The following is a 14,762-nucleotide window of genomic DNA, read 5'->3' as shown; positions in this document are numbered from 1 at the left end:
TATGATTTATAATTGTTATGGTGATCTGTGATCAGTGTTCACTGATGTTGCCCTTGAATTGCTTGGAATGCCATGAACTGTGCGACATAAGACAGTGAACTTAACTGGTAAATGTTGTATGTGTTCTGACTGCTCCACTGACCAGCTGTTCCCTCATCTCTCTCCCTCTCCTCAGGCCTCCTTATTCTTTGTGACAGGGCAACATTGAAATTGGGCCAATTAATAACCCTACAGTGGCCTCTAAGTGTTCAAGTGAAAGGAATCGTTGCACGTCTCTCACTTTAAATCAAAAGCTAGAAGTGATTAAGCTTTAGTGAGGAAGGCATATTGCAAACCAAGATAGGCCCAAAGCTATGTTTCTTGCACCAAACAGTCAAGTTGTGAATGCAAAGGGAAAGTTCTTGAAGGAAATTAAAAGCGCTACTCCAGTGAACACACGAATGATAAGGAAGTGAAACAGCCTTATTGCTGATATGGAGAAAGTCTTAGCGGTCTGGAAAGAAGGCCAGGTCAGCTACAACATTCCCCTAAGCCAAAGCCTAATCCAGAGCAAGACCCTAACTCTCTTCATTTCTATGAAGGCTGAGAGAAGTGAGCAGGCTTCAGAAGAAGTTTGAAACTAGCAGAAGTTGGTTCGTGATGTTTAAGGAAGGAAGCCATCTCCATGACCTAAAAGTGCAAGGTGAAGCAGCAAGTTATCCAGAAGGTCTAGCTAAGATAACTAACGAAGGTGGCTAAATTAAACAACAGATTTTCAGTGTAGATGAAACAGCCTTATATTGGAAGAAGAGGTCACGTGGGACTTTCATAGCTGGAGAGGAGAAGTCAGTGCCTGCCTTCAAAGCTTAAAAGGACAGGCTGACTCTCTTGTTAGGGGCTAACGCAGCTGGTGACTTTAAGGTGAAACCAATGCTCATTATCATTATGAAAATCCATAATCCTTAAGAATTATGCTCAATCTACTCTGTCTCTCTATATAAATGGAATAACAAAACCTGGATGACAGCACACCTGTTTACAACATGGTTTACTTGAATATTTTAAGCTCAGAAAAGAAGATTCCTTTTAAAATATTACTGCTCATTGACAACATACCTGGTCACCCAAGAGCTCTAATAGAAGTGTACAAGGTTCATGTTGTTTTCATGCCTGCTAACACAACATCCACTCTGCAGCCCATGGGTCAAGGAGTAATTTTGATTTTCAACTCTTATTTAAGAAATCCATTTTGTGAATCTACAGCTGCTATACATAGTGACTCCTCTGGTGGATCTGGGCAAAGTAAATTGAAAACCTTCTGGAAAGAATTTGCCATTTTAGATACCATTAAGAAGATTCGTGATTCATGGGAGGAGGCCAAAATATCAACACCAACAGGAGTTTGGAAGGAACTGGTTCTTACCCTCATGGATGACTTTGAGGGGCTCAAGACTTCAGCGGAGGAAGTAATTGCAGCTATCATAGAAATAGCAAGAGAACTAGAATTAGAGATGGAGTCTGAAGATGTGACTGAGTTGCTGCCATCTCATGATAAAAGTTTAACAGATGAGGAGTTGCTTCTTGTGGATGAGAAAGAAAATGGTTTCTTGATATGGAATCTACTCCTGGTGAAGACGCTGTGAGAATTGTTGAAATGAAAACAAACGGTTTAGAATATGACATAAACTTAGTTGATAAAGCAGTGGCAGGGTTTAAGAGAATTGACTGCCATTTTTAAAGAAGTTCTACTGTGGGTTAAATGCTTATCAAACAGCATTGCATGCTACAGAAAAGTTGTTAGTGAAAGGAACAGTCAATCTGTGAGATGTCAAGATGTGGCAAACTTCATTGTTGTCTTATTTTAAGAGATTGCCCCCGCTACCCTGCCAACCTTTAGCAACCACCATTCTGATCAGTCAGTTGCTGTCAACATTGAGGCCAGACACTTCCCCCACCAAAAGATTATGACTTGCTAAAGACTCAGAGGCTGGTTAGCACTTTTTAGCAATAAATCATTTTTAAATTAAGATGTACATTTCTTTTTTAGACATAATGCTATTGAATACTTACTAGACTACTTCTACTATAGTGTAAACATAACTTTTATATAAGCTAGGAAACCAAAGAATTTGTGTGACTTGTTTTGTTGTGGTGGTCTGGAACTGAACCCATGATATCTCTGAGGCATGCCTGTACTACAATTTTTTATTCATTGAAGGGGATCAGATTATGCCGCTTCAGAATATGCCACTTTGGCATAAGGATTATTTTGATCTGAAGGCAATTGAGAAACAGCAGATGTGGAAAGAGTTTTCTGCCCTCCTATCTGCCTAAAAGCAGGGCATAAATTTCCCTTTGTGAAGGTGTCTTCCCTGCTCTCTCCCGTATCAGGAAGGGAAAAACAACCCTTATTACTGGAGACAGAAAGTTGACATCAAGATGGGTCTTCACAATAAATATTACTAAAATAACTTTTCTGTTAGTTTCCAGTATGTTTACCTTCTCGTAATTTACCTCCCCTAGAAGCCCAAAGCCCCTTTCCTATGTCTTGCCATTTCTTCACAATTTATCACTCTTTCTTAAGATGGTATATATAAACCTCAGATTCTAACCACCCCTTTGAGTTAGTCATCACTGAATTCTCCTGCATGTATATGCATTACACACATAAATAAACTTTTTTTTTCCCTCCTGCTAATCTGTTGTTTGTTAGTTTAATTTGTATGTCCCAGCCACCGAATATAAGAAGATAGAGGAAAAGTGTGTTTCCTCCCCTATACCATTTACCTTTTGACAGACACTTGCATTGTTTTAGTCTTATGCTATTATGAATAAAGTTGCTATGAATATTCATGTACATGTCTTTATGTGAACAAATCATTTCTCTTGAGTAAATGTCCGGGAGTAGAGTTACTGGGTCATATGATTAGTATACGTTTAACTTAAAAAAAGAAAAAAATGTCAAAATGTTTTCTGAATTAGTTGTGCCTTACATTCTCACCAGCAATGTGTAAGAAATCCAGTTACTTCACATCCTCTCTTTAATACTTGATATTGCCAGGCTTTGGTTTTAGCCATTACTGGGTGTGCAGTGGTTTCTCATTGTGGTTTTTTTGTTTTGTTTTTTTGCGGTACGCGGGCCTCTCACTGTTGTGGCCTCTCCCATTGCGGAGCACAGCCTCCGGACGCGCAGGCTCAGCGGCCATGGCTCACGGGCGCAGCCGCTCCGCGGCATGTGGGATCTTCCCGGACCAGGGCACGAACCCGTGTCCCTTGCATCGGCAGGTGGACTCTCAACCGCTGCGCCACCAGGGAAGCCCTCTCATTATGGGTTTAATTTGCAATGATGTTGAGCATCTTTTCATGTGCTCCTTGGTCACAAGCATAAAGTTTTAATTTTCATGAAATCCAATTTATTATTTTAAAAAATAGTTTGTGGCTTTTGTCTTTCCCAAGGTCATGAAAATATTCTCCACTGTTTTCTTCTAGAAGTCTTATCATTTTAGGTTTTGGACTGGGATTTATCTCAGACTAAAGATATGAAGGGGACATTTTTTGGCTCGCATGTGTCAGAAGTGTTGTGAACTGTGTATCCATATCATCAGAGATTTGGCTGTTGGGGGGACAGCAACCTGATAAGCAGGGAGCATTGACATTCCTTGCTTGTGACCAAGAAGAATCTATGTGGTGTTCCTTTAGCATCATATGTATGTCCATTTCCTTATCAACCATTCTCCTAATGCTTTTAACGTCTATCAGTCAACAATCAATTCATTCATTTATTGAAAAACAAATCAATAATTTCATTAGGGGCTGTGAAATGAAAATTTTTAATTAATCCTGTTATTCCTTCTATATTTACTAGCTGGCATTCTTCTGTAAAATAGAGCCATTTGGCTCTCCTAAAATACATTTTATATTAGAAAGCCAAGGTAAATGCTTAATTTCCTCCCTTTACCAATTTTCTCAGTAAGAATTTGGTTTAACAGCTTCTTTAGATAGTGACAAATGAGTTCCTCCTCCCCCACAGCTTTATTTTTTTCAATACAATGGAATTTTTGGTTTTAATATAGTCAATGTGTGTCGTTCAACTATAATCATTCTTTTTGATGCTTATAAGCCCTTAAGATCCTCTTCAACTTACTCCTGTGTCTTTTTTTTAAAAAAGAATTGGCTTTTTATTATTTTTTATTTTATTTATTTACTTTTGGCTGTGTTGGGTCTTCGTTGCTGCACATGGGCTTTCTCTAGCTGTGGTGAGCAGCGGCTACTCTTCATTGTGGTGCGTGTGCTTTTGATTGTGGTGGCTTCTCTTGTTGCAGAACACGGGCTCTAGGCACGTGGGCTTCAGTAGTTACAGCACATGGGTTTAGTTGCTCCGCGGCATGTGGGATCTTCCCGGACCAAGGCTCGAACCTGTGTCCCCTGCATTGGCAGGCGGATTCTTAACCACTGCGCCACCAGGGAAGTCCCACTCCTGTGTCTTTTTGTTATGATTCCATTAACCTTTGAAAGTTTCCCTGGTTTCAGGAACTACAAAAATGTCACAGGCTCCCTTTGTATCCTTCCCATCCTCCCTCTGAATCAATTCTTTCTCTAAGGAGTCCTCATTTCTCTTCATGGGAAATGGTACTAGAGACCAAAATCAGGATACAAGTTGTTTTTATTTTCTTGCCAGTTTATGGATGCATTTAAAAAAATAAAAAATATTTTATATACAATATTGTATATTGTTTTTGAGTTTGTTTTTGGCAGGAGTGTTGTTCTGGGAACTAGTGTACCATATTGCCAGAAATGAAAATTTTCTTACTGAATATCCAGTGTCAAGCATTTTACTACACAAACTATTCTCACATCAGTGAAATATGGTGGAACTCTTATTATCATGCTCATTTTAAAGATGACAAAATGAGACTGAGAGACTAAGTGGCTTACCTCAGGTTAAGTGGCAGGGTGGTCTTTGGAGCCAGGCAGTTGGACTTGGGAACATGGGCTTGTTACCACCATGCTATGATGCTGTCCAGCTGCTCAGAAGTATTACTCACAGGATGCTTGGCAGGACGTAATTTACATGGCATCGATTGACTTGCAAGAATTTTTTTTTTTGAGAAGCAAAGCTTACGAAATATGCAGAAACAGGGTTAGAACAAACAGATAAAGATGTTTCTGTAGAATCGGAAAATCGTCCTAAATAGTCCTCCTTCTTTCAGTATTTTATACTGCCAACAGAGTTAACCCTTCTGTTGTGACACTCCAACCAATCCTCCTCTGGTCACTCTCAAAACTGAACACACCTGACTCCAGAATGTCATTATCTTTTAAAAATTGATATATACAGAAGATTACATGTAATTTGATGTTAGTTCTTAAGCATAACAATACAATGAATACTGTGTACCCACCACCCAATCCAAGAACTAGGATATTACCAGACACTTATATCTATGTTTCTCTATCCGAATCCCCTACCTCTCATCCCCAGGCCCACTTTTTTTTTTTTTTTACTGTTATTTATTTACTTTTTATTGAAGTATAGTTGATTTACAATGTTGTGCCTATCTCTGCTGTACAGCAAAGTGACTCAGTTATACACATATAGACATTCTTTTTTATATTTTCCATTATGGTTTATCACAGGGTATTGAATCTAGATCCCTGTGCTATACAGTAGGGTCTTGTTTATCCATTCTATATATAATAGTTTGCATCTGCTAACCTCAACCTGCTACTCCATCCCCGCCCCCCAATCCCCTCTCCCTTGGCAACCACAAGTCTGTTCTCCAGGTCTGTGAGACTGTGTTTCACAGATAGGTTGATTGGTGTCATATTTTAGATTCCACATATAAGTGATATCATATGGTATTTGTCTTTCTCTTTTTGAGTTACTTTGCTTAGAATGATAATCTCTAGCTGCATCCATGTTGCCGCAAATGCCCAGGCCCACCTTTGAAAGTCAAATATGGTCTTAGCTGTAATGTATGTCGTTTAAGAACCCTATTGCTCACCTTTGCTTGTTTGGGGCACTGTATAAATGATACATAGTCTTTTGTCTCTTGCCTTTCCCTCCTCAGCATTGTGTTTCTAATATTTATCCATATTATGTGTAGCAGTGGTTCGTTTTCTCTGCGGTATCTATCATGTTGTATCGTGTGGATATACAATTTATTGATCTGTTTTTCTTTTGGGGACTGGTTGGGTTGTTGCCAGTGTTTCTGCTATTGCAGACACTGCTCTGATCTTATATACATACGTCTCTGGTACACATGTGCCAAGTGCAAGCATTTCTCTGGGATGTACAGCCGGGAATGCAATTACTGGGTTGGAAGGTATGTGAGTGTTCAGCTTGGCAAGATAATGCCAAACAATTTTCTGAATTGCTTGTACCAGTTTACACCTTACCAGCCATTGATCCACAATATCTCTAGTAGGTGATCTTGTCAAACTTCTAAATTTTGCTAAACTCATAGGTATAAAATTGCATCTGATTGAAATCCTGGTTTGCTTTTCCATAAATCCTAATGAAATGAGCATTTTTTTCATATTTTTATAGGCCATATATGTTTCCTCTTCTGTGAAAAGCCTGCTTCTTGCAATTTTTTGGACTATTTTTAATGGATACGTTATAATCCACTATATGGTTAAAATATAATTCAATCAGTCCTCTGATTAATATTTTCCCAATATTTTGCCATTATAAATTAAACTGACATGATGATCCTTTGTGTACATCCAAGATTATGTCTTTCAAATAAATCTTAAAAGTGGAGCAGGCTGTGGTGGCAGATATGCTCATTTTGAAAAGGTTTTTGGTATACACTGACAAATTACCTTCTGAAATGGTGGCCCTCTATGTGGAGAGATTTGTCTTTTAAACCTGTGATAGAATTCACCTGTGAAGCCACCTGGTCCTGGACTTTTGTTTGTTGGAAGATTTTTAATCACAGTTTCAATTTCATTACTTGTGATGGGTCTGTTCATATTTTCTATTTCTTCCTGGTTCAGTCTTGGAAGGTTATACCTTTCTAAGAATTTGTCCATTTCTTCCAGGTTGTCCATTTTATTGGCATAGAGTTGCTTGTAGTAATCTCTCATGATCCTTTGTATTTCTGTGGTGTCAGTTGTAACTTCTTTTTCATTTCTAATTTTATAGATTTGAGTCCTCTCGCTTTTTTTCTTGATGAGTCTGGCTAAACGTTTATCAATTTTGTTAATCTTCTCAAAGAACCAGCTTTTAGTTTTATCGATCTTTGCTATTGTTTTTTCTCATTTCTATTTCATTTATTTCTGCTCTGATCTTTATGATTTCTTTCCTTCTACTGACTTTGGGTTTTGTTTGTTCTTCTTCCTCTAGTAGATTTAGGTGTAAGGTTAGGTTGTTTATTTGAGTTTTTTCTTGTTTCTTGGGGTAGGATTGAAAAATCTAAGCAGTTTTATGGCTTTTGACAAAGTTGCTGTCAGCTTAAAGATATAGGGAGGTCCTGGGAGAAGCTGAAAGGGGGTGAGGCCATGCTCTCAATGGCTCTTCTGAGGAAGGTGGGGAGTGAGCATGAGTTTGGAGGTGAGTGTGTGGGTGCATCAGACCCGATCCAGCCGGAGGAGAAGAACCACTGGCAGACGTAGACAAAGAGACTTGGCCATATGCAATCATGGGAGCTGACTACACGGTCTCTGTAAGGCTGTTGTCACTTGCGTGTCTGATGTAGGAGCTTGCAGTCCATGGGGCAGGCGGTCAGGAATTGAAGATGGATGGAAAGATGGGGAGAGTGAGGGAAGGGTGGGCCCCACAAGCATGAGTGAGAATTGTACCCACGTTAGTTCTTGTTGCCACTCACCTCGATGGCGTGGGCCTCCCTTGGAAGCCCAGGATATTTGTCAAGGACCTAAACACGTACACCTGGCTCAGGCGTCAGAGACCCTGAAGGTGGGAAGGGGAAGGTGGAGTATTTGCAGGTCCAGCTGCTGTTCCCAACAACAAGGTGAGTCAGCAGATTAGCAACGTGTGTGCGTCTGTGCGTGTATGTGTGCGTGTGCAGGCAAGGATTTACAGCTGTGGACATGTAACAGCATAAAAGACACTGTCTCATTCCTTACCCCATTCAGCCCTCACAACAGTCCTGTGAAGTTGGAAGTGTAATTGTTTCCAATTTACAGGTGAGTCAAATGAGATTCTGGAAGGAAGGTGGCTTGCTCATTTATCCAGGGAGAGATGGAGTTGAGACTGCTTTAGGTCAGCCAGTTTTCATTCACATGAACCCTGCAGTGGAAGTGCCGAGTCTTAACCGCAGGACTGCCAGGGAAGTCCCTAGGACAGGTTTTGAATTCTAATTCCTGCAGTTTCCCTACAATCTGTGGTTGCTCAAGTTGGCTCTTGGTCTATTAGGGATAAGAAAGAGATCGATGAACATATAATTTACACATGACAATAGTTTTTAATAGAAATCTTGGCCTTTTCTTCTTTGTGGATTATTTTGGTAACATCAGCAGTTCAGTAGGCATGTATATGAAATAGGTTAGCTTTTTAAGAAAATGGAGTGGAAGTGTTAAGGTATATTGTATTTATCTTTGATTTCTTTTGATTTTAGTTGGTCAGAAATTGCTTTTAGTGAAAATGAGAATCTTTGGCTTATTTCAACTCTTGAAAAATGAATGTGGGGATGCTGAAAAGAGTATTTTATTGATTTATTTATGTAATTGACGTATAACATTAGTTTCAGGTGTACAACATACTGTTTCAATATTTGTATATGTTGCAAAATGATCACCACAGTAAGTCTAGTGAACAGTGTTTTAAAATATAAGGTCAGTCCTAGTTTCTTCCAACTAGTCAGTGATATGGAAAAGGAAAAGAACTATGCAAACTGCATTCTCTAGAAGCAGGTACTGGGACACAGTTTGGGTGCAAGGTGATTAATAAGGGTCGACACCTGTAAAGGAAGGGGCTGGGACGCAGGGCAGAAGGAGAGGGCCCACGTAGCAGGCCTAGCAAAGCCTTGGTCAATCCAGTGGGTCTCTCTGGAGCAAATGTTGTCCATCAGAGCTGTCTGTCCTGTGTCAGGCCAGGAAGTTGGGCCTTTCTACCCTGCCTTGACTGTGGGCTACTTGGGGAGGGTGTTTACCATGGGTGAAGAGGCTTTTGGAATCGACCTCATGCTGTGCAGCTGGGCTGCAGGTTCTCCTTGAGGGGATCTGGGTGGTGCACCTCCATGGCTGCTGCAAGACCTGTTACACATTAAAAAAGACTTAAGGGGGCTTCCCTGGTGGCGCAGTGGTTGAGAGTCAGCCTGCTGATGCAGGGGACGCGGGTTTGTGCCCCGGTCCGGGAGGATCCCACATGCCGCGGAGCGGCTGGGCCCGTGAGCCATGGCCGCTGAGCCTGCGCGTCCGGAGCCTGTGCTCCGCGACTGTAGAGGCCACAACAGTGACAGGCCCGTGTACCGCAAAAAAAAAAAAAAAAAAAAAGACTTAAGGAACATTAACCAAAGGCAGGGGATTCCTGATTCCAAGAAGCAACCATAAGAAGACATTTTTGAGACAATGGGGGAATATCGACTGGGTATCAAATGAATTAGGATCTATTATTAATTTTATTGGTTGTGATAATGATATTGTGGTTATGATAGAAAATGTCCTTATCTGTTAATGACATATCTTGAAGTATTAATGGTGGTATAATAAGATGTCTAGAAAAACAGTAACAGCAACACAAGTGGAAGGGTTACTGGTGAGACAAGAATACTAAATTGTTGATAACCATTAAAGCTAGAGATGGGCTCACACGGGTATTTTATAGCATTCTGTGTATATATTTGAAACTTTAAGCATAATAAAATTCTTTTTCTCTTGGTAAAAGAATTATAATAAATAGAGTGGGCATATGTTATTGGGTGTCTCATATTCTAGAGCTAGACATGAACCCAGAAAGAAGTCAAATTGAGTAACATGTTCATCTGCCCTGTTCAGGAAACAAAGCATCCTGCAATGTCAGCCCATAGCTTTCAGTGGAATTTGAGGATTTCCCTGAGTGAGGCCAATTGAATAACTGGGAAAGGAAAGATTGAAATAATAGGATGGCAGTAAGGCAGGGAGAAAGAAAACTACTTAATTCTGAGAGCATCCAGCCACAATACTAGGGGCTTTCCACACTTCATCTTATTTAATTATCACAGTAATCACCCCATGCTATTGTTCAAGATTTCCCAGGATATGATTCTCATTTTGCAAATTAGAATATTAAGACTCAGAAATGTGGGAGCTCATCCAAGTGCTGGAGTTGGGATTCCAAGTCGGGTGGTGTCTGGTTTCTAGGCCCTTGCACTGGGCCACTGGGGCTCGGAATGGGTGACTTCTCAGGCTCCTGAGGCATCTGGCAGTGCCGCAGGAGTGCGAGCAAGAGAACCGTCATGTCTCAGGTCTCAGGTGAGCTCCCGTGATGGGCCGCCAAGTGAGGGGCCTTGGCTTTGCGCAGGAAAGAATTGAAGAGCCATAATGAAGTGGAAGCGAATTTATTTAGAGAGATACACTGGCCTGGGGTGTGGGGGTGGTTAGTGTTTACGGGCGGGGTAATTTCATAGGCTAACGAGTGGGAGGATTATTCCGACAATTTGAGGGAAGGGGCAGGGGTTTCCAGGAATTGGACCATCACCCACTTTTTGGCCTTTTACCGGTCGGCCTCGTAACTGTTTTGGCGCTGGTGGGTGTGTAACTTAGCATATGCTAATATATTACAATGCGCATATAATGAGGCTCAAGGTCTACAGGAAGTTGAATCTTCTGCCATCTTGGGCCGAGTTGGTTCTAACTAGGTTTTGTTGTATCCTCAAGAGCTGCGTCATTTGTTTGATGCTTGTGCCCTGCCCCCTTCCTTCCTGTCTCAGCAGGACCCCTGGGGCAGCAGATTCTCCCTTCTGGAAAATGCAGGAAGTACACATCCTCCCTTGGCTACCAGGCACTTGCCCAGACCTTCCAAAGGCCGGGCATCACCCTCTCTGCTCATGACATTCCTCCTGCCTTATTTCCCGAAACTAGAAAAATTAGATGAGAAGAGAGATACTACTCTGGATCCTAATCAGAAGAAGTTGTGAGGTTTCCCTCTCCCCCCGGAGCTTTTTCTGTTTCTTCTCTCATCTGCCCAACTTCAGGTAACGCCCTTTGTGATTTGTTGTCTGCCTGAAACCAATATCCTTTGGTCTTCCATGAAGATTGTCTAACAACTCTGGGAGAGGGTCATGGGAGAGTTATTTTAGAGTTGGCAGTGGATTCTTAGGACAGAGCCTGGAAACTGTGTGTTACAGGTCAGGAGGAGGAGACGATCCTTCCCTACATCCAGGTGTGGGATATGCAGTAGGGCCAACGAGAAAGAAAAATCAAGGAGGGCAAAATCGTTCAAGTCCACGCCAACGCCATTTGCAATGAGAAGGGATGGAGGCTGTGCAACTGAAGTGAGGGGGAAAGTGCATTTCTCCAGATGACAGCGGAACTGTGCAAACTCCCCGGGGTCTGTGTAAAAACAGGCTCTTCCCGAGTGGGCGAGGGGGCGGGGCGGGGCGCCGGCTCTGGGTCGACCTCGGGCGCTAGGACTCTGAAGCAAGTTGCGAGGTCTGTGCCTAAGTGGCTCCGTGTTTAACCTGATCAAATCAACACGGTTTATTACCAAGGCCTCAGTGTCGCATCAGAAGTTTTTTTTCTTTTTTGCTTATGGCCTTGGTTGGAGAAAGCATCAAGGAATCCAGAGAGGAGACCTTCAGTAATAAACTGACACTTAAAAGTGCTTTCAGATGATTTTGCTGAGTCACTGTGGTGCTGGGCATTAGGCTTTGAAATGCTGTTACATAGTCATGCGCATGCGCTGAGAGAGAACCTGCAGAACGATTTGCAACTGAGGTTTCGCTAAGGGTCAGTTTTCAGGATGTTTATATGAAAAACTTTCTACGCGATACTCTACCTGATCTGCTCTCACTTTGTCACAGCAATGTTTATCCCTCCCACACTGCTACCGATTTCCTGCTTCCCAACATTCCTCCAAAAAAGCTCCCTTTTCTTGCCCAGTGAGACAGGTAGGCAGTGATGCCAAAGCTGGAAGTTCCCAGCAGGAAGTGCTGACGCCCCACCTTGCTGATGCGGTTTCCGCTTCTCTTACGACATTAGCTCTTTGCTGCCCCCTGTGGGTGGAGGTTTCTTTCCCTTCCAGGCCCTTTAGTTCCCAGTCTCACCTGGGGATGCCGGACTCAACGAAGCAGAAGAGAGACCAAGCCAGTTTAAAGTCACAAACCACGTCCTCTGGTTACTGACTTTCGTCCGTTTTTGGTCTGTGGTTTTCTTCAGGTAGATTGAGTAGAGTCTTGTCCCTTCGCTGTTCCCTGGGGCAAGTCCAAGCAGACTGGCCTCAGCTTCTTTCTCCCAGCTTTAGATGTCAGAATCCCTCTCTTACTCTGTGTTTCCACGTTTTCCTTTCCTCCTCATTTAGTGACGCCGCACGGGCCAGGCTTGGTAAGTGGACCCGGCAAGAGGAAGATGAATAAAACGTGGTTCCCTGGTTTCAGCGGCTCACAGTGAGCTGGGGGAGACAGAAATGCAACTCATGGTGAGTGACTCTTCTCTCTGTTTTTTGTTTGTTTGTTTGTTTTCAGGGCGATGGCATCAGTTTTCTGGCTGAGTATGTTCCTGGACTGGGTCTAGTCAAATTGTATAGGTTATCAAGAAATGTTAGTGGTCATTATTATTATTATCGTGCCCCATGTCAAAAGTTTTTAAATGCCTCTAACTCGCGGAGTCCTTGGTTACCAGTAAAATGTGTGTAGGGAACAGGAACCTTAAGGAAAATTGTAAAGTTATTTTTAGATATTTCTGATTTTATTTTAGTTTTTGTTATTTTTGTGTTATTAAAAAACAACCCCCCTCCTGGATTAATTTGAAGCAAATCTCAGATATTATATATATTTCACATGAAAATGTATATTTATAAATATTTATAAATGTAGATATATTTAAATATATATAAATATTTCAGTATGTATTTCTAAAAGCTAAGGACTTTTTTTTTACATCTTTATTGGAGTATAATTGCTTTACAATGGTGTGTTAATTTCTGCTTTATAACAAAGTGAATCAGTTATACATATGTTCCCATATCTCTTCCCTCTGGCGTCTCCCTCACTCCCACCCTCCCTATCCCACCCATCTAGGTGGTCCCAAAGCACCGAGCTGATCTCCCTGTGCTATGCGGCTGTTTCCCACTAGCTATCTATTTTACGTTTGGTAGTGTATATATGTCCATGCCACTCTCTCGCTTTGTCACAAGCTAAGGACTCTTTAAAAAGTAACCACAATACCATTATTACACCGAAAAATGTAGCAGCAATTCCTTAATGTTGTCAAATATCCAGTCAGGTTTCACTGATTTTATCATCAGCTTTTAATTTCATGGTTGGTGTGTTTGACTCGGGATCTTTTGATAAGTCCATATGTTGAGGTTCCTCTTAAATCTTTTTTTATCTACAGGTTTCCCCTCATGTTATTTTTCCCCGCAATTTACTTGTTGAAGAAACTGAGTAATTTATCCAAGAGGGTTTTTCATAGCCTGGATTTTGCCAGTTGCTTCCCCTTGATTTTTAATATGTTCCTCTGTTATGTGTAGTTACATAAAACCGATAGAGCTAAAGGTTTAGGCTTGAGTTTAGAGTAGAAATGCCTCATAAGTGGTGGTGTGTACACTTCTATCTGGAGACACAGAATGCTCGCTTCTTTCTGTTTGTGACGTGAGTGGCCCTTCATGGCTATTACCTTGACCCAATTTAGCTTGTTAGAGGTTGCTAAATGGTAATATTTTAATTCTATCATCGTTTCTTATGGCTTTGCTGGAATACTTTTCATAAAGAGAAGCTTCTGTCATTTGGTTACCCTGAAATGCACTTTGTATGGGAAAGTAAAGTAAAGGCTTGATTCTTTTCCTTTATTAATAGGTTTTAATGAATTTAAATACTGTGAAGATTTCAGAGGCTATAGTCTTCCTCACCCCTCTCGTTTTTCCTTTCCTTTGGTTACTCTGAAATCTAGAATTTCTCTCATTCATATTCTCTCTCTCTCTCTTTCACCCAACTTTGTGGAGCTTTGGAGAAAGAATTGCAGACTCATTCACACTAAAGTACAAATGACTAATAACAACTTATAGTATGACTATTTCAGAGAGATTTTCTGTTGAACTTGCATCAATGTCTTAAATTAGAGAAATGAAAAGAAGCTTCCTGGATAAGAATAGCATTTGTATGCACTTACTGTTCTGTGTCAGCTGCTTTAGTAAATGACTTACATGTGTTGTAAGGTGTTCATGTTACCCCCATTTTACAGATGTGAAGAACAAGGCTCAGGTTGTTTAGGCTCAGCTAAAAAGTGGCAGAGGTGAAACTAAAACCTGGGCTGTCTGGCTACAGAGCCAGAGTATTGAATCTGCCTTTTCGATACAATTTCAGGCATCTTGAACAGGAGGAGAAGGGGATGAGGGAGAGAAGGGCTTCCCAAGCTTGAAATCATCAACCTGACAGACCCAAGTTATTCGTTGTGTCGATGTGTAAGGCAGAGCCTGGCAATCACCCACAAAAACAAAGATTTGCCCCCAGGAGTGTTAACTGTGGAATGGTTCTCTGCCTCTGCCGCAGTAGTGATGATACCTCTGCCCCGTCGGGATCCTGTCTACTTTTCTGGCTTCTCCTCCATCTTGTTCACTTGGGCCAGCCCCAGTGGCCTTTCTCTTGTTCCTCAAACACGCCAACCTCCTTTCAGTCTCAGGG

The 14,762-nt window shown here is 41.4% G+C and overlaps 1 long non-coding RNA gene across 3 annotated transcripts in view; it reads left to right on the top strand.

The window, feature by feature from the left end:
• Positions 1–14,762, top strand: part of LOC111185561 (uncharacterized) — a 187,528-nt gene that overhangs the window by 30,212 nt on the left and 142,554 nt on the right. For all 3 annotated transcript variants that reach the window (XR_002647578.3, XR_016388262.1, XR_016388261.1), the window contains one exon: positions 12,443–12,559. This is a non-coding gene — a long non-coding RNA (uncharacterized LOC111185561). The remainder of the gene's footprint in view (positions 1–12,442; positions 12,560–14,762) is intronic.

This window comes from Delphinapterus leucas, chromosome 17 (genome assembly GCF_059928025.1).
Source record: "Delphinapterus leucas isolate spDelLeu-1000000601 "Yukka" chromosome 17, BTC_Dleu_Yukka2, whole genome shotgun sequence".
NCBI classification, from domain to species: domain Eukaryota; kingdom Metazoa; phylum Chordata; class Mammalia; order Artiodactyla; family Monodontidae; genus Delphinapterus; species Delphinapterus leucas.
This window is presented reverse-complemented; position numbering and strand designations above follow the sequence as displayed.